We start from the raw sequence: 21302 nt of genomic DNA, 5'->3' as shown, positions 1-21302 counted from the left end.
GTAAGGATGATAATAGTAGCTGACACTTATTGAGCTCTTACTGTGTGCAGCACTGTGCTAAACATGCTATGTATTTTAACTTAGTTAATCATAAGGGAAAGGGCCATAATTATCCTCATCTTTTAGGTTGGTAAACTGATTAGAAGAAGTGAAATAACATTCCCATCTTTGTAGCCAATAAGTGGGAAAACTGGAGTTTAAAACCAGGCAATCTAGTACCAGTAGTGAGGACTGGAACAATTAGGAAATGACTTATTTAAGGCCATTGCTAGTAAATGGATATCCTTAGTATATCCCTCTCAATATAGGTATATTTGATATAAATGTATTTATCAGATCCCCGAGAATTTTAGACAAATTGGACATCTTAGACATTATTATATAGCACATTTCTTTTGATGATATAGGCGGAGAAAAGAAAAATGCATATGACCTTTAACAAAGTCACATATCTGGTCAGAGGCAGGGCCTGGATGAGATCCCAGTTCTCCTGACCCCAAAGTTGGTACTTTTGTCATTAGCTTCCTCCTTCAAGATTGATACACAGCCTGATGTGATGGAAACTATAGGATCCTTGGAGACAGAAGAAGAGTCAGCTTTCATTAAAGAGAAGGAATCCTAAATGAGGAGTAAAGCTGAAGGAGGCATAATTGCTTTTCACTGAGTTTGGAACACAAAGAATGCCTGTCTGACAGGGACCCAAACCTACTTTAGTTCCAGTGAATTCTTGAATTCACAGGTGACTGGGCCAGCATGAGAATTCCATGTGTGCCGTGTGTTTATACAGAGAGAATAGGCCACTGTCCTTTCAGAAAGGGTTGGTGTTAAAAATGTTTTTAAATTTAGCTACAGCAGACTCTGGAAACTATTATCAACAAGTACCCATAGTGAGTCTTTGGGAAGAAAATAGACCAAGTTTCCCCTGAGAGCCTCTCTCAAAATTTCAGCTCTAGGAACTTCAAAGATGGTAATTGCAGTGCTTTCTCAGTGAATTTTCAACTCTTTTCCTCCTCACATCGTGAGGGAGGGTCCCTGGTGTTACAACTTCATCCTTCATTAGATCCTTTTTAAGAGTAAGTTCTTGAGTTTTCCAGATGGTGTTCGCATTTTCTTTTGCTGCACTGTTTTAGTTTGAATTCTCTGTGTTACTCTCTTTGTTTTTGCTGTTGTTTTCTTTACTTAGCTCCCTTGGGAGATGGGTCAAGCCTTCCCGTCAGGGCGATGGTGCATGATGGAGAAAAGTCTGTGCATGGTGGGGTGCTATTGGGGAGACAAAGGCTGCAGAGCTGCCTCTCAGGCCTAGATTCTCCCTTCATCATGGCTGTATCAGACTCTACGCTTCACATCCCAGGCTCCAGAGCCACAAATTCAAGGAGGGGTTTTTACTTCCCTATACTCTTTTCTTATCAAGGACAGGCCTAGCCAGAGATTTGAGTTATTCACAAAGACTGTGCATTTTTGTTTTTTGTTTTTTTTTTTGTTTCCACTTAACCCTTCAGGGGAAAGTCTGGAGCAGTATCTAGAGGAGGAAGGATTGAGGATGCCCTGGAAGAAGTGATGAGTGACATGGTTCAAGTTTGGGGGAAGTCATAATCCAAGCAGAAGGGTAGTTTACAATAGCAGATGTGTGAATTCACTTTGTCACAAGATAAAGTATTCAGAGAATAAAATAGCTCAGCATGACTGGTCCTGGGATATGTCTTTATGGGTCAGGGCTAGGGTAACACTGTGGAAATTAAGCCTGAAAAGAGGAAGAACCCTGTCTACCACCGAAAGGATTTGAAGGACCTTAATCAGGATTAGATTATAGAAGATCAAGACTACCAGGAAGGAAAACCAGAACTATTACAACAATTATGTGTGAAATTATAAAAATATGGAATAGGGCAGATGTTGTGGATAGGTACAGAGGTAGGGAAATATTTGAGAGAGACTTAAAAGAGAAAAATCAATAGGATTTGGTGACCATTTGGAGAGGACGGGCAAGAGGGAAGAGGAATGTTGGAATTTTCACTTGTTTCTAGGCTGGGAGACTATGGGGTTTTATTTTATCTTAGTTATTTTTTTAAGTTTTATTGAACCTTAATTAACAAGGTTGTGATCATTTCTGCTGTACAACGAAGTGATCCAGTCATACATACACACATAGCAACTATGGTTTTATTTTTTAAAGCAATAACCACCATTTATTTTGCTTATGAATCTGTGATTTGACCTAGCTTCCCCAGGCAGTTCTAGCTTGGGAAGCTCTTGTGTTTGCAGGCAGAGAGGCAGTGGCTGGGCTGGGGTCACCTTGGGACCTGGTGCCTAGGCTGGGAAGACGCAGACTGATGGGGCTGGAGCCCCAGGCTCCATGGGCATCAACCACTTTCTGTGTGGTTTCCCCATATGGGGGCCTAGAGTAACTGGACATCTCCTGGAGGCTCCCAGAGTGAGTGTCCTTAGAAAAACTGGTAGAATATGTACGACCTTGACAAACAGCACCAGGAGTCTTATAACGTAATTCTGCCACATTCTGTTTGTTGAGGCTGTCACAAAAGTCCACCTGCCCAGGTCCCAAGGAAGGGGACATAGGGCTCCCCTCACCCCTTGTTAGGAAGAGTGTTGAAGAATTTGTAAACATGTTTTGAAATCATTCCACTTTATGTAACAAATCTTATGTGTAGAAAATTCTACTTGGTTGTGTCATCTTTTTCTTTGAATGTACAGCTGGACTCAGTTTGTTAGTTCCTGATAGTCTGTAATTCTTTTTTGTGAGTTATATCTGTCTGGTTTTGGTGTCAGAGTTATGTTAGCTTTCTAACATTTCTAATTATAGAATACAAAAACTATGGTTTTAAAATGCAAAGGCGAAAAGAAAGTAAATAGACTATCCCGAAGCCCATTTTTGGATGCGGGTATCTAGAGATGGGTCACAGACCTGCTGCAAAGACAGAATTGATTCAGCGGCTTTCTGAGGTTTGTGTTCTGTTCTTGTGCATACTATCTAATTCTTGGATTAAAATTCTTCTTTTTCTTCATCAGAAAATTTCCACACTGATTCTAGTTCAACACTCTGATTAAATTCATTTTACTCATAAGAAAAGAAGTGGGCAGGGGATAGGTAGGTTTGTGGGGAGGAGAAAATATGACAGGAGGGTACCATTATATTTCTGAGGTGTTTCCCTGGTGCAGTGGTTTCTAATCCTGACTTTGCATCAGAGTCATCTGGGAAAATGTAGAAAAAAAAAAATAACAAAACCATACCCCACCCTAGATCTACTGAATCAAAATCTCTGAGGCTGTGGCTCAGGAATCTGCGTTTTTTTGAAACTTCTCCAAAGGATTCCTTAATGTGTTAAAAAGAAAAGCAGAATATTGCTGGAGACTCAGATACAACATATTTTCACGATGGTAATTTTGTTTTAGGACAGGTTTTCTCAAGCTGTTCATATTGTGCAACCCAACCTTCCTTTTACCCTGATATATACTAAGTGGGGGTCTGTATTGGCTTGAGCTGCCATAACAAAAGAATGTAGACTGGGTGGCTTAAATAAAAGCAACTTATTTTCTCATGGTTCTGGAGGCTGGAACATCCAAGATCAATGATCTAGCAGGGTTTGATTTCTGGTAAGAACTTTCTTCCTGGCTTGCAGACAGCTGTGCTTCTTTGTGTTCTCACATGGCAGGTAGAGAGACATCTCTGGTGTTGCTTTCCTTTTATAAGGACATCAGTTCTATGGGATTGGCGCTTCCCCCCTTATGGATTCATTTAACCCCTTAGTTACTGTCTTGATATCTCTTCTCTAATATAGTCACATGACAGGTTATGGCTTCAACATATGAATTTAATGGGGCCACAGTTCAGGCCATTGCAATGGTCTACAAAACCAATCTCATTGTCAACAACAATAAAACACATACAGTCTCAGAGTATTTTCTAACTTTTCAGTAGTTTCGTTTTGTTTTGTTTTGTTTTGTTTTGTCTTTTTGCCTTTTCTAAGGCCGTACCCTCAGCATATGGAGGTTCTCAGGCTGGGGGTCTAATTGGAGTTGTAGCTGTCGGCCTACGCCAGAGCCACAGCAATGCGGGATCTGAGCCATATCTGAAACCTACACCACAGCTCACAGCAACACCGGATCCTTAATCCACTGAGCAAGGCCAGGGATCGAACCTGCAACCTCATGGTTCTTAGTTGGATTCGTTAACCACTGAGCCACAACGGGAACTCCCAGTAGTTTTTTTTTTTTTAAAAAAAAACATTTTGCTGCCTTTCTCACTTTTAAAATTTGCAAAGCAGAAATTTAAAAAAATCTGTGACATCAAGAAATAAAGTTCTGGGAATTCCCGTAGTGGCGCATTGGTTAACGAATCCGACTAGGAACCATGAGGTTGAGGGTTCGGTCCCTACCCTTGCTCAGTGGGTTAATGATCTGGCGTTGCCATGAGCTGTGGTGTAGGTTGCAGACGTGGCTTGGATCCCGCGTTGCTGTGGCTCTGGTGTAGGCCGGTGGCTACAGCTCCGATTTGACCCCTAGCCTGGGAACCTCCATATGCCGTGGGAGCGGCCCAAGAAATAGCTAAAAAGACAAAAAAAAAAAAAAAAAAAAAAAGAAAAAAGAAAAAAGAAAAAAAAATAAAGTTCTTTAGAAAGTGTCAAAGTGATAACATCAATTGTATGAAAGGACACATCAGAGTAGTCCTAGTGTTAAGAATGGTAAAACAGTCTACCTCTTTTGATTCTTGAAGCAGTTCCACAGAATTATATACTTTTGTAATTTGTTCAGAGATTAAAAGAATGATTTTGTATTCAAGTAAAAAAACTTAGGTTAGCATGTAATTAAAGATTGTCTTATAAATTTCATTTTAATGGTAATAATGGTGATATATATGTAGCAGGATTGTTTTCTCCCTCCTCCTGCCTACTCCCATTTCTAGGACTTGAAATATATCAAAGTACAAATAATCAAGGAGGCCCTTTTGAAAGCACCTTAAAAGGTGCTGAAAAAGAGAGGCTTTCTTTTGTTGTGAAGCACAATAGTAAAACAGAGGATATGTCAAAGAAAGATCTGCTTTGGCAATGTGCAGATTCAGCTTGTCTTGTAGATAACCCAGCCAGACTCCAATGTGGGCCTTTCCCCACACACCCCAATTCCAGCATATCTGGAGATACAAAAGAGAAACCAGATAGGCAACACCTGCTTTGAAAGTCAAGAAGAGAAGAAGAAGGCTTGGCTTAGGGGTGGATGGAAAGCAAAAAGGAGTTAAAGGATCTTGAGATTGAAGAGAGGGGAGAAAAGTGAGAATGTCAAAAAACGGATGGGTTGTCTTAATGAGAAGGAGAAGAAGATTGGCCATTTGAAGTGGATCAGAAGAACCAAACTGAAGACCTTCTCCTCTTACTGTGCCTGTGGAGAGGTTTTCCCACCAAGGTCAGAAAGGTACAAGGATATCCCCTGTCTCCATTCCTTTTCAAAATTATACTGGAAGTCCTTCCTAATACAATAAGACAAGAAAAGGAAATGAAAGGTATATAGTTGGGAAGGAAGAAATAAAACTGTCTTTATTTGTAAGTGGCACAGCTGTCTATATATAATATCCAAAATAATCAACCAAAAAAAAAAAACCCTCCTGGAATAAGTAAGCAATTATAACAAGTTTGTAGGATATAGGGAATATACTTAAGCCAGTCATTTTCCTGTTTACCAGCAACCGAACTTAAGAATTCGAACTTGGAATTTGAACTTAATACCATTCGCTTAGCATTCTCTGAAATGAAATTGTAAATCTGACAAAATATGTACAAAATCTATATGAGGAAATCTGGAAAACTTTGATGAACAAAATCAAAGAAGAACTAAATAAATAGATATTTCATGTTCCTGTATAACTCAGTATTGTCAAGGTGTCAGTTCTTCCCAACTTGATCTGTAGACTCAGTGCAATCCCACTTAAAATCTTAGCTAGTTATTTTGTAGATATTCATAAATGGATTCTAAAATTTATATGGAAAGGCAAAAGCCCAGAATAGTCAATACAATATTGAAGAAGAACAAAGCTAAAAGACTGATGCTGACTTCACAACTTATTATCAAACTATAGTAATTAGATGTGTGGCATTTGTTAAAAAATAGACAAATGGATCAATGCAGCAGAATAGAGCCCAGAAATATACCCACATGAATATAGTCAATGGATCTTTGACAAAGGAGCAAATGCAATACAATGGAACATAGACAGCCTTTTCAACAGCTGGTGCTAGGACAACAGGACATCCACATGAAAAAAATGAATTTAAACACAAACCTTATACCCTTCACAAAAATTCACTTAAAATAGATCACAGAGGGAGTTTCCATCAAGGCTCAGTGGTTAACAAACCTGACTAGGATCCATGCAGATGTGGGTTTAATCCTTGGCCTTGCTCAGTGGGTTATGGATCCAGTGTTGCTGTGAGCTGTGGTGTAGGTCACACACACGACTCGGATCCTGTGTTGCTGTGGCTGTGGTGTAGGCCAGTAGCTATAGCTCCGATTTTACCCCTAGCCTGGGAACTTCCATATGCCACAGATGTGGCTCTAAAAAGCAAAATAAATAAATAAATAAATAAATAAATAAATAAATAAATAAAATCACAGAACTAAGTGGAACACATGAAACTAGAACTCCTAGAAGATAAAAAGAGGAGAAAACCTAGATGATTTTGATGACATTTTAGATACAACACCAAAGACATTATCCATGAAATAGATAATTGATAAGCTTGACTTCATTAAAATTAAAATTTCTGTTCTATGAGTGACAATGTCAAGAGAATAAGACAAGCCAGATACTGGGAGAAAATGTTCAAAAAAGACACATTTGATAAAGGACTGAATTCAGTATGTAAAAAGAACTCTTAAAAGTTCATAATAACACAGATAACCCAATTAAAAAATGGGCAATGACCTTAACATACACACCATTAAAGAGGTTACACAAAAGGCAAATAAGCATATGAAAAGATGCTCTGCATTGTGTGTCAACAGGGAAAAAAATTAAAGCAATAATGAGATACAACTACATACCTGTTAGAATAGCCAAAACCTGGAATACTGACATCATCAAATTCTGATGAGGATATGCAACAGGAACTCTGGTGGGAATGCAAAATGGTATAGTCACTTTGGAAAATGTTTGTCATTTCTTACAAAACTAAACATACTTTTACCATACAAACAGGCAATCATACTCCTTTATATTTACCCAAAAGAATTAAAAATTTATGTCTACACATAAACTTGCACATGATGTTTATCACAGCTTTATTCCTAATTGCCAATACTTGGGAGCAATCAAGATGACCTTCAGGAGGTGAATGGATAGGTAACTGTGGTACATCCAGATAATAGGACATTATTTAGTCCTGAAAAGCTCTGGAGGGACCTTAAATGCATATGTGCTAAGTGAAAGCAACCAATATGAAAAGTCTACATGCTATCTAATTCCAGCAACCTGCCATTCTGTAAAATGCAAAACTATGGAGACAGTAAAAAGATCAGTGGTTATCAGGAGTGGAGATGGGGTGGAGATGAATAGGTAGAGCACAGAGGATTTCTAGGACAGTGAAACTACTCTTTACACTGCTATAATAATGAACACGTCATTATACATTTGTCCAACCTAAAGAATGTACAACACCATGAGTGATCGTAACATAAATGATGTACTGTGAGTTATTCTGATGTGTCAGTGTAGGTTCATACTTGTATGTAATGTACCACTCTGGTGAGGGTGTTGATAAGGGAGGAGGCTACATGTATGGCAGAGGAAGTGTATTGGAACTTTCTGTACCTTCTTCTCAATTGTGCTGTGAACCTAAAAGTGTTCTAAGAAATAAAGTATTTATATTGAAAATAAATAAGCTCCTTTGTATTTATCTGTGCACACATCTGTGTTTTGTAGCATAATAATGAGATAGGAAGGATGGTTTAGGGTGTTAATTACAATCCTTTTCTCTGCAAATAACCCAGTGCTGGTGGGGTCATCGTTCCCAACAAACAAGGAACCAAAATGATCTAATACCAAGATATTTTATTTTTTAAACATTAGTTTTTGCTTTATTATAGACAATTTGACAGGAGTTTGGTTGGAGGAATGCAAATTATGTATATGACTAAAAGTATAGACACTTTAAAATTGACTTGGGACATGGTGGCTGGTTGTTCTCATTGAGTGAGAAAGCAACTGAATGACTGCTGGTGATAGCACTTATCTGATACTTACCAATCATCATTCATATGCATTTTGAGGGAGCTCAGAGTCCTTCAGGCTCTGCTGTTTTTAAGTAAAAAAAATTAAGGAAATTTGTTACTTCTTGATTTTGGAAAGATAGTGGAAATGGATAATATGGCTGTCTTTAAGGACATGAAGCCCCAGCACAATTTCATGCAAGGAAAAATGATGATGAACCAGTGAAATTTGTTAGTGTGATACTTACAGGAAGACAGAAGACTGACACACTGAGAGGCTGGAGATGCATCATCTGTCACAAGAAATAAATTATCAGTTAATGCTAAGAACAGGTAGAAGAAGTATCAACCAAAGCAATTAAACTGTTAAAAAAAAAAAGATACATCTAATTGTACTCATCGCTTTACATGGTGATTTTTTTTCCTTTACTCTTCTCAAGGACACCCAGAATGAATTCTTATTATCTTTCATAATCTTAATTTTTTTAAAAAATTAAAAAAAATATTTTAAAAATTTGTATTGAAATACAGTTGATTTACAGAGTTGTATTAGTTTCAGATTTACAGTAAATTGATTCAGTTATGCATATATATATATATTCTTTGTTTACATTCTCTTCCATTATTGGTTATTACAAGATACTGAGTATAGTTCCCTGTGTTATACAGTAGGTCCTTCTTGGTTATCTATTTTATATATAGTATTATGCATATTTTAATCCCAGTTTCTTAATTTATCCCTCTCCTCCCCTCTGCTTTGATAACCGTAAGTTTGTTTTCTGTGTCTATGAGTATATTTTCTGTGTATATTTCTATTTTGTAAATAAATTCATTTGTATTCTTTTTTTTTAGATTCCACGTATAAGCAATATCATATGATATTTGTCTTTCTCTTTCTGACTCACCTCACTTGGTAAAATGATGTCTAAGTCCATCCATGTTGCTGCTGAAATGGCATTATTTCATTTTTTTTTTTATGGCTGAATAATGTTCCACTGTGTGTGTGTGTGTGTGTGTGTGTGTACACAATGGAATAGTCATTCTTTTTTTTTTTTTTTTTTTTTTTTGTCTTTTTGCCTTTTCTAGGGCCTCTCCTATGGCATATGGAGATTCCCAGGCTAGGGGTCTAATTGGAGCTGTAGCTGCCAGCCTACACCAGAGCCACAGCAATGCAGGATCCGAGCTGCATCTGTGACCTACACCACAACTCTTGGCAATGCCAGATCCTTAACCCACTGAGCAAGGCTAGGGATCGAACCCACAATCTCATGGTTCCTAGTCAGATTTGTTAACCACTGAGACCATGATGGGAATTCCAGAATATTCATTCTTCATCCATTTATCTGTCAATGGACACTTAGGTTGCTTCTGTGTCCTGGCTATTGTAAATAGTGCTTCAGTGAACATTGGGTTGCATGTATCTTTTCAAATTATGTTTTTCTCTGGATATATGCCAAGGAATGGGATTGTAGGATCATGTGGTAACTCTATTTTCAGTTTTTTAAGGAACTTCCATACTGTTCTCCACAGTGGCTGCACCAATTTACATTCCCACCAATAGTGTAGGAGGATTTCCTTTTCTCCATACCCTCTCCAGCATTTATTGTTTATAGACTTTTTAGTGATGGCCATTCTGACTGGTGTGAAGTGATACCTCACTGTAGTTTTGATTTGCATTTCTCTAATAATTAGTGATGCTGAGCATCTTTTTATGTGCTTTTTGGCCATCTCTATGTCTTCTTTGGAGAAATGTCTTATTTGCATTTTATAGATAAGGAAACTTAGGCCAAGAAGGTTAATACATTGTCCAAGGCTACATTGCTAGTAAAGAGGAGTCAACTTCCTGAGCCAAGGATATGGGCTTTGTACTTTCACACTCCGTCTGTTATTCGGTGTGTAAATGGAATGTCAGATTTTCTTGAAAGCATTATGTGTCCTGCAAAGGGCTTGGGGCAAGTTCCAGTTGTGTCACTTGGTGCAGGCTGGCACTCATGAGAAGATGGTTGGTGGCTTACACCCATCTCTTGTGTCCTCAGCATTCTGTGCTTGGCCTGGGCACAGCTGGACTCATCTGGAACTGTGCTCCAGCAGAAGAACTCCTCCTCCCTTTGCTCTACCTTTCAGTGGAGGGAGAATAAGAGCACTTGGTTAAGCCGAAGACAAACAGCTGTTTAAGGCATATTGAGAAATGTCAGTTGCCTAGCACTTGGAGACTGTAGTGTCTCTTGTCCCATGAAATGTCCAGTTAAGATGCCATACCTCCAGCTGGGAAACGAGGATGTCATTGGTCCCAACTAGCTCATTGCCTACTGTATTAGTTTTCTAGGCACTGTAATAAAATGCCACAAAGTAAATGGCTTAAAACAGCAGAAATTTATTTCCTCATAGTTTTTGAGGCTAGAAGTCCAAAACGAAGGTGTTGGCTGGTTGATGCTTTATCTGAAACTCTGAGTGGAATTTTTCCTTGCTTCTTCCTAGCTGGTGGTGCTGGCCCGCAGTCCTTGACATTCCTGGGATGGTAGCTGCATCACTCCAGTCTCTGCCTCTGTTGTCACATGGTGTCTGTTGTCACATGGCATTTTCCTCTTCTTATAAGGACACCAATTTTATTGGATTAGGGCCCAGAATAATGACCTTATCTTAACTAGATTACATCTGCAAAGATCCTATTTCTAAATGAAATCACATTCACAGGTATAAGGGACTTGGACTTCAACATATCTTCTTTGGGGACACAGTTCAATTCACAACATCTGATAACCCAGTAAGAATGCCTGGGTTTCTACAACAGACAATCTTCATCTCCACATCATAGTATGTTAACCCACTGAGGAAAATTCCATAATTTAGAGAACATTATGAATTTAAAAATCTTTAAACTAAAAAGAAAATATATAGTTAATTTCTAATTGATGGCTAAATATTCCTTTTAGGAGCAGAAAGTATTATTTTGCAAAGAAAAAAAAATCAGAACTCGCACCTACTTAATACACTTACATCAAATTGGTCAAATGCCTGAGTACGGAAGAATTTGTATGTGTTTTTAGGAACACAAACTCTGGAATTATGGAGTTAACATTTTCATTCTCATTATAACTATGATCATTGATCCTGCCTGCTGTACCACTGAAAGCAGAAGTAGAATTCTTTCTTGTTTTTGAGCTTTTATCAAGTCTGCAGTGTGCAAGGTTTCCAATAGCACAAATAAGATGCTGTCTACCTTCACATGATACTTACCCTTGTTTCCCTCCAGAAGTAAGAGAGTACCAGCAAAAACTGTCTTTGCCCTTAGCAAAATGTAATTTAAAAGAATGTACTGTGCCAAACAGTAGAGAGGTAAAAGATAAACAGAAAGAGAGAGAGAGAGAGAGAGAGAGAGAAAGGCAAATTGTACCCAACAGTAGTATTCCTATGGTATTCAGTTTGCATAATTTATTCTGTTGTTTTGGGAGGCACTGATAATGTATGTTTTTGTTTCATTATTTTAAAATATTATTTTTACACTTAAATCCATTTTGGCTTCTAATCTCTTTTTAAAGAAAGGCCTGGTTTCTCTCTTTATGAGTCAGCTTCATGAACAGGAAGATCAAATTTATAATCTGGAGCTGACAGTTCACAGACTGAGATGATTGCACTGATGTGGGGATAATGGTTGTTCACCAAGTCACCTGAGATTATACCACATTTCAGGATCACGTTGTCTGAAATTCAGAGAAATCTGAGTACTTCGCCAGAGTGAGATAACACAATCTGATGGATATATTTGAGACCAAATACAGACAACATTTTGTGTCCTATCTCAATTAAGGCTTATATAGAGAGTGTACTGTACAAATTGATGCAAAAAAATCAAAATTGCATAGTAAGCCTTGTTTGTATTTATTTAGGCAGTTCCAACATATTCATAAATGGTCACGCATTTGAATAGATTTTAATCTAGATGGGCGAGTCACAAATCTGACTCTTGATGCTCCCGGATGCATAGCAGTGCTGACCTGCTATCAAATTATGATGGACAGAAAAAAGGCAAGATATACAAAGTTGAGTTGGCAAGGATAATGCATCATAGCTGCCTAAGTCCCCCAGTTGGCTTGTCTAATTCTGTAGAAATACAGATGGAAGAGTTTTTCCAAATAGGCAGAGTTGACCTCATTTCCACCCTGCCATCGCTGCCCATGCTGGTGAGCACTAAGGGAAGTTGCTGATTTAATAGTGATGCACCCCATTTTGCTTATTCACTCTCCTCAGTTGAACTTGTGCTGTTTTGTATGGATACTAGCTGAGTCCATGAATTAGCTGTGGCATTGCTATGTAACTTGTGTAAAAACAGTATTTGAAAACATCACCCATTGTTTTCTGTGAACTCTTGTTACTTACAGGACAATAGCCAAAGGTCTTAGCTTTGCACTTAAGGCCATGTGCAAATGCATCTTTTCACCTGTGCCTGAAGCTTTGGTAAAAGCAGTCCATTCTGAGTCTTCTCTCCTCCACTGCATTGTGCATGCTGCTTATTCTACTTGAAACAAGTCATAGTTAATTTAATTCTATGCATCTTTCAAGTTTCACTCCTTCATGAAGTCTGTAAGAGGTATCTCTTCAATTTAGTCTTATGATGATTTCACCTAGGGGATTTATTTGAAAAAGGCAAAGCAGATTTTAATATGTCATACACAGGGATCTTTTTTGCAGGTTTTTTTTCCTCCCCTTGAAAAAAGTAAAAATCCAGCCTTTTGACTCGAAGGGAATCAGATATTATGAGGTAACATTGTAGTGGTCAGCACGGCCCTGCTGGAAATATGTACTGATTGAGTGAACTTGTTAGTCTATCCAATGGCAGCTAGAACTCCTGATCTCCTCCTAGTCTAAGGAGGAAGAGAGCCAATATGAGATTTCCTCCCCTGAAGCATTTCTGATATAACTGCTTTAGAGCAAACACTGAGCATCAGTAGCAGCTGGTTTTCCTTTGGAAGGTAGAAGTCAAGGAGGCAGGGATAGTTTTCATGGTTATAGTCCTGGGCTGCTGCAGTGGCAATATATCCATTCTCAAAAGCATGATACTACTCTGGCTGTCCCTTAGAGACATAATTTTAAAGCCTGAGAGTTTCCTTTTTTAGTTGTGGCTTTGGTATTCTCTCCAACACTCTCTTTCAGCTTCAAGGCTGATGTCTGGAGGACATTTGAAATAATGGCTCTGGTGGGAAGCTGCATCCTCAGTCTTGTCATTGCCAGCAGATGCACCTTCCTTGTTAAATCTTGTTAAGGCTGCAGTTTTACAGACACGTCTTATTGCTGTTTTGGTGGAAAGTACAGAAGCAGTGGTTGCTCTTGTTCCTTGGAGGTTTTGAACTGTGGGTCTCTAAACTTAGATTGCAGAACTCAGGCAGGGAAAAATTCACTCACGAAGGCAGTGTTCCCTTTAATTTCAGTTTGCAGACTTGATAGCTTTGGTTTGAGTCTATGTCTCCCTCATAGGTTTTACTAAAAGTGACAAGAAAGAGCCAACACATGGAGCATTATGAATATTCCAACCATTTCATTTAATGCTAGAGTCTATCAGCCTTAGGACATGCTATCAAAGCACAGAGGCAAACATTTGATTAAGTGTTTTGCTGCCCCATTAATAAGGATCATCAGCTTTCTAGTGGGCGTGACTCCACTAAGCTTCAACATATTTTGACTTAAGTTCCTAGTAGCACTCCACTTTCAGGTATTGCTTTCTGTATCACTAAGACTTTATTTGGCTGATTGTAAGAAAAATCCAAAAACATAGCTCAAGTAGTATAGAAATTTATTTCTCTTTCATGTAAAGGACTCTGGAGATGGTAAGTTTGGCACCAAACTCAGTCTCCTATGTATCTGCTATGCTATTCTTTGCAGTTAGATTCCAGCTTTTGAGGTTGCCTTGTAGTCCAAAATGGTAGCTGGGGTTCCAGATATTTTTTTCCAATTTAATACAGAAAGCATACAGAAGAGAAGGGCAAGGGACCTCCCTCCTTCTTGAATCTACCTCCCAAAGAGTGGGTAGGGAATATAATATTTTAGTTGTACCTTGAGATCTATAATTAAACCAGGATTTTTTAGTAGAGAGATGAAGTGAATTTTGGATAGATAGCTAGCACATTATCCTAACCATTTCTCTAGCATTTAACCACCTCATATGCCAAATACTAGAAATATTTTTAAGCCTCTGGAGGTTCATCTTACAAATACAAGACAAAATACCCCAAACTACTCATGGCAAAATGATTTATATTAGTAAATTTTGGAAAACAACCTAAATAGCCCACTCTTAGAGTAGTTGAACAGCCACAAAATGGAATAATTTGCCACCATGAAAATGACAAAGAAGATATTTATGAAACCATATGAAATGATTTCCACGATATAGTATTAAAGAAAGCAAAGTACAAAAGAAGGTATGCAGTATCCTACCTTTTGTGTAATAAAGAAGGAGAAGTAAGAGCACGCGCACACACACACACACACACACACACACACACACACACACACACACCCCATTAGTTTTTCAAAAAAAGAACTGCAGGAATGACAAGCTTGAAACCAGTGAAAGTGACTAGGCAGGTGAGACTTGAAGAAGGGAGAGGGCTGAGAAGTAGACTTCCTAACTTTTTTGATGTAATAATCAAATAAATATTATATATATTAAAAAATAGGAGTTCCCATTGCAGCTTAGTGGTAGCAAAGTTGACAAGTACCCACGAGGACACAGGTTCGATCTCTGGCCCTGCTCAGTGGGTTAAGACCTGTTGTTGCTGTGAGCTTCAGCGTAGGTTGCAGATGTGGCTGGGATCCTGAGTTCTGTGGCTGTGGTGTAGGCTGGCAGCTGCAGCTCTAATTCTACCCCTAGCCTGGGAACTTCCCTATGCTGCAGGTGTGGCCTTGAAAAAAAAAGACACCCCCCCCCCAAAAAAAAAGAAAAAAAAAGCAAAAAGGATAAAATAAAAAGCAAACACTAAAGCTGAATACAAACATAAAAAGACCTTACTGTTTATAAATTTGATATCCTAACTACTACACAGAAAAAGAAATCAATTCAAGTAACTTTTGAATACAGTACTTTGATCATATACACTTGGAAGAAAATATTTCAAGGATAAAAACAATTACAAAACGCTTGAACTTTTATTAGGCTTGCTGTTGTTAATGTTGTTGGTGTTGTAACTCAAACTTTTTTGTGTGTAGTAGGACAGAGTGAATGAGTGAATATATAGATTGGAGGGGGGAAATAATTTTCATTGTGGGAGAAGGAAGAACCCTGGGATGTTGCAATTGAATTGAAGATAGCAGTACAAAGTAATTGTGTATATATTTTCCTTGCTCTCTTCACTAAAATGTCTCAGAAACAATTACAGCCTGTTAGCAACAAGCACACATCATTGATTTTCTTAGGTGAAATAATGGTACTGTGGTTAGGTAAGGGGATTCTTTTTTTTAGGGCCTGCACCTGCAGCATGTGGTAGTTCTCAGGCTAGGGGTCAAATCGGAGCTGTAGCTGCTGGCCCATGCCACAGCCACAGCAACATGGGATCCAAGTGGAGTCTTAAACCTACACTGCAGCTCACTGATCCTTAACCCACTGAGTGAGGCCAGGGATGGAACCTGCATCCTCATGGATACTAGTTGGGTTCATAGCCCACTGAGCCACAATGAGAACTCCCTAGGTAAGGGAATTCTTATTCTTAGGAAATACATGCTAAAGTAGGGATAAAGTCATGATGCTTAGTTATTTTCCAGTGGCTCAAAAAAAGTGTTAAATAATGTAAATCTCTTTCTGTTTTTCTCTTTCTCCCTCCCTGTCTCTCTCTGCCTCCCTCACCACCCCCATTTCTTTCCCTCTCTCCCTCCCTGGAGAGAGTAAGAGCAAGCAAATGCATTAAATTGTTAAGAATTGATGTATTATATCGCTTTTATGTGGAGTCTAAAATATGGCACAAATGAACCTATCTATAAAAGAGAAACAGACTCCCAGACATAGAGAACAGACTTGTGGTTGCCAAGGAGTGGCAGGGTGGGGGCAGGGGATGACAGTGAGATGGACTGGGAGTTTGGGGTTAATACAGACAAACTATTACATTTAGCATGGATAGACAATAAGGTCCTACTGTACAGCACAGGGAGCGATATTCAGTCTTCTGGGATAGATCATGGTGGAAAATATTATTTTAAAAATGTGTGTACATGTATGACTGAGTCACTTTGCTGTACAGCAGAAATTGGCACAACATTGTAAATCAACTATAATTTTTAAAAAAGAATAGAATATAAGCATATTGTTGTAAATAAACGCAACTACTAAAAAAAAGCAAATAAAGACAATAAAATGATTGCTTCCTAAAGTTCTTGTCATAGGAAAAAAATTATTTTAACTATGAGGTGATGGATGTTAACTAAACTCACTGTGGTAATCATTTCACTATATATAATCATTAAGTCATTGTACACCTAAAACGAATATGTTATATGTCTATTTTATCTCAATTTTAAAAAGGAAAAATGATTGGTTCCTAATAGAGGTGACAATGAGCAGTAGATTGCTTTTTTCCTTGAAGGCTTCAGAGTCAACTTGCAGTCTTACCTTCTTTGCTTTTATTTGTTGGCTTGATTAGTCTCTGATCTGCCATTTGAGGACTCACTTTCACCCCCTTTTTAGAATCCACCATTTTGGGTTTCCTTCTCTTTCTTTTCCTTGGTTTGTTCTGTTATTTTATTGGAGCATCTTGTCAAGCAGAATCCTTAGAAAAGATGCATCTGAGGAGACTTTATTTGAATTCCTGCATTTACAAAAATATCTTTATCTCACACTTAACTGATAATTTTGCAGATAATTAATTGTACAAAATAATTTTTCCATAGTTTTGAAGGTTTTGGTCTACTCTAGCTTACAGGGTTACTAATAAGAAACTCTACACCATTCTTATTTTTGTAGATAACTATATATTTTCTCATTTATATTATTCAAATTTGGTGTACAAAATTTCTAATAATGTGCCATAAGTCTGTTTTTTTAAATTCAGTATATTGAATACTCGGTGGGAATTTTTAATCTAACATCTTATACTTGCTATGTCTGGGAATTTCTCTAGTATTATTTCTCTGATAATTTACATCTTATAATTGTTGCTTTTGATATCTGAAATTCCTGTTAGCTGGGAGAACCAACATTTAATTTTTGCTTTATGGATGACATTTCTTTTGACTGCCTTTGAGGATTTAATTTACTCTCTCAGAAGTCATCTTTTCTCTTAAACCTCTCAGTTTTCCTAGAGAAGTGCTCTCTTGAGAACAGATACCTAGTTCTCAGGATTTTGCATTTAGAATGTAGAAGGCAATGGAATAAACAAATGTTTCATACACTTACTTTTAAGTGAAACCCCGTTTCAGCCTTGTCCCTCAACTCTATCCTATTCCGTATCTTGCATTTCTAAGCATTGAGCAGCCTCAGGATTTGATGAGGAAAATTGTCCTCTTCTGTCTCTGTCTCTTCTCTAAGCAATTTGGTTTATGATTTTCTCCATCTGGGTTAATTGATTACCAGAACCTTCTAATTGCTTTCCTTTCTCCAATTTTTTTGAAATATATATTAGCTTATGTCCACTTTTGTATTCAGCCATTTCTTATTCTTTTACTAAAATGTTAGTGAAACCTCATATTTATATTATATTCTAAATTACAGTCTCATACTATATTATTCATTTTGTTGCTCAGATTGTTACAGCTCTGGCCATTGGAAGCTCTTTCTTTCTTTTTTTTTTTTTTTGTCTTTTTGCCATTTCTTGGGCTGCTCCCGCGGCATATGGAGGTTCCCAGGCTAGGGGTCGAATTGGAACTGTAGCCGCTGGCCTACGCCAGAGACACAGCAACACGGGATCCGAGCCGCGTCTGCAACCTACACCACAGCTCATGGCAACGCCGGATCGTTAACCCACTGAGCAAGGGCAGAGACCGAACCCGCAACCTCATGGTTCCTAGTCGGATTCGTTAACCACTGCGCCACGACGGGAATTCCTGGAAGCTCTTTCATTGGCTCCTGGGCCCAAGATGTGTTAAGGGCTACTGGGATGTCATTTCTTTTGGGTCCTCCTCGCTGACAAAGCTAGCTAATAAATGTATATACTAGCATTGTATACACACATGTATAGGTGGTGTTGTAACTGTCCATTTGTATCTGTATTGAGATAAACATGAATTGACGCTTAAATCTCTGATTCTAATCCAGGACCACAGGGCTCATTCTAAGTAGGGCAGTTTTTCAGTGGTGCTGAGTCTACTAAACCCTCCAACTCAAGCCCTTCTGCATTCTAAGAGTACACTGGAATTATTACTAATTAGCAGTTTGAAATGAATCATAAATCTATGTTATTACATGGTAGCCTTATTAAATATATTTCCTTTTGTTCTGAGCACTTGGTGAGCACAAAAATGTATGCCCATGTTCTGGGATAGGGCATGTTGACTTTTTATAATTATCATGGAAATACATAGTTTACAGTTGCCTGCATTGTTAGATAAGTGAGACACAGATTCTTAACCCTTTTGTTTAAGCAAGAACGATTGCAGTCATAGGTTTCAAAATCTTCCTGCTTTGGGGAAAAGTGCTAAATGCTAATAATTCTCTTCTGACTTTACAAAGAAAATTCACATGTATTTATTTTTTCCTGAACACGAGAATGTCAGTTAGTGTGACCAGCTGTCTGGGTTCACACGAGACTGAGAGTTTTGCTGGGAAGTGGGACTTTTCAGTGCTGAAACCAGGAAAGTCCCGGGCAAATAAGGAAGAGTTAATTAAAGTATTAACACCTGGAGAAGTTCCTATCATGGCGCAGTGGTTCCCATGGAAAGGAACCATGAGGTTTCGGGTTTGATCCCTGGCCTTGCTCAATGGGTTAAGGATCCAGCATTGCGGTGGGCTGTGGTGTAGGTCGCAGTTGGGGCTCGGATCTGGTGTTGCTATGGCTGTAGTGCGGGCCTGCAGCTGTAGCTCCAGTTAGACCCTTAGCTTTGTAATCTCCACATGCCATGGGTGCGGCCCTAAAAAAAAAAATAAATAGAAGCAAAAAAAAAAATTATATTAACACCTGGAAAACAGGTTGTTTAGACAATCAATCATAGTCATAGTTTTTTTTTTTTTTAATGTTAGAGGTTATTTTTATAGAGCATAGCAGTTATCTTTGAAGTTCAGGTGTTTTATAAGATTTGTTTGTTAGATATTACATTTGTGGAGTTCCAGCCATGGCAGAAAGGGATCAGAGGCACCTCTGGAGCACTGGGACACAGGTTTGATCCCTGGACCAGCACAGTGGTTTAAAGATCTGGTGTGGCTGTAGGTCGAAACTGAGGCTTGGATCTGATCTCTTGCCTGGGAACTCCATATGCTGCAGGGTGGCCAAAAAAAAAAAAAAGGCAAGAAGAAAAAAAAAATCACATTTGTAAGTTCAGTTTTAGGTCACAAAACTAAATCTGCTTCTCTCTGTGAGGAAGAGAGAATGTTTTTATCTTATTATCATTTATAATTTTTTAAAATTAGAAATTGAAATGGCCTACAGTTTGAAGGCAAAGTGCTAGTAAATTTCGCTAGTAAATGTTAGGAGAGGAAAGAGCTGGCCTGAGAGGAGTCAGTGTAGAAAGAAAATGGGGCAGGCCCTTGGCATCAGCACCTTCCCTTCCTTCCATACAGTTGGACACATAGGTGATTGACCTAATGCTGATTCCATGACAGATACCGAACACCTAATTATGATCTTGTTTCTGAGATTACAATTTATACTTGGAGTTTGTTTATTAATATCGTTCCCAGGGTCACATCATAACAATGGTGATAAATACTGACATATTATATATTAAAATATTTCTTCAAATGGTTATTTAAATTTAAAAATCATTCCTTATATCCATCTTGGACACAATAGTAAGGAAACGGTGTGAGTCATAAAGAAATAACTGTATTTCCTAAAAGTGTGAGGAGAAAAACAGGTGTGGGAGGAAGCTGAAGGAGTTAAATGTGGGAACAGTGGCCCCATCTTCTTTCTAGAAGTACAGGAGGACAACACAGTGTCTCAGCATCCTGATGAGCTGTTATATATTCAGTTTCATGTGATACTCTGCTTTTACTGCCTTGTTATCCCAGAGTCTTTACTAAAGCCTCGGTAAATGTTTCAGGTTTTTTTTTTTTTTTTTTTTTTCCCTTCTGTGCTGTTCGTTATTAATGGTCATCAGTGCTTGAAGCCAGCAAGGTAGTAGCAAAATGCCCAAAGGGGAATCCTAAGATAAGAGCTGGGCTCTCCTCCAAGAGGAGACTGCCCCTCTATTGTGAAGACTGCAGTCGTTATGCTTTAAAGGAAAGTAGGAAACCATCAGTCCAGATACATGTGGTGAACAGCATGGGCTCACTCATGTGCATGGAGCTCCGGAGATATGCTCACATCTGTGTCTAATACAATTTAAAAACTGAACCATTAAAGGAGTTCCCACTTTGGTGCAGAGGGTTAAGAATCTGACTACAGTGACTCAGGTTGCTATGGAGGTGCAGGTTTAATCCCTGGCTCGGTGTGGTGAGGTAAAGGATCTGGTGTTGCCGAAGCTGCAGCTGGGGCGTAGATCGCATCCATGGCTTAGATTCAATCCCTGGGCTGGGAACTTCCATGTGCTATGGATGTGGCCATCAGATACAATAAAATTGAAAAAAAGAATGAACTATCGAAAATAAAATTTTGGTCTTCTGTTGCTGTAGATCTACAGTGTTCTTTAAAGAATATGCTTTTATAATCAGCAATAATGAATGATGTGTTTTTAAAATTAGATTCATTCCAAATAGTCAAGGTACCTTGCTATTAGAGGACTGCTTGGCTGTCTGTAATGACTTTGACCTACCCATTGCTTCTTCCCTGCTGTACAGTATTTCATAAATGCTTCCGACTCAAATTAGAGTATGGTAAAGAACATTATGACTTCATTGTGTTTCCTTAGACAAAAATTTCAAGGTCCTTGACAGTAAGAATTAAGTAAGAACAAAATTAAATACAATTATAACACAAATAGCATATACAACAAGTAAGGTTAAAAAAGGATGGGAT

General features: G+C 38.3%; 1 protein-coding gene across 9 annotated transcripts in view; it reads left to right on the top strand.

The window, feature by feature from the left end:
* The window catches only part of LOC102160378 (uncharacterized), a 418107-nt gene that overhangs the window by 5802 nt on the left and 391003 nt on the right, over positions 1-21302 (top strand). The window lies entirely within an intron of this gene.

This window comes from Sus scrofa, chromosome 1, assembly GCF_054392235.1.
Source record: "Sus scrofa isolate SSC_HxYL_T2T_F1_AM1 chromosome 1, Sscrofa_HxYL_maternal_Yorkshire_Landrace_v2.0, whole genome shotgun sequence".
In the NCBI taxonomy this organism is placed as follows: domain Eukaryota; kingdom Metazoa; phylum Chordata; class Mammalia; order Artiodactyla; family Suidae; genus Sus; species Sus scrofa.
This window is presented reverse-complemented; position numbering and strand designations above follow the sequence as displayed.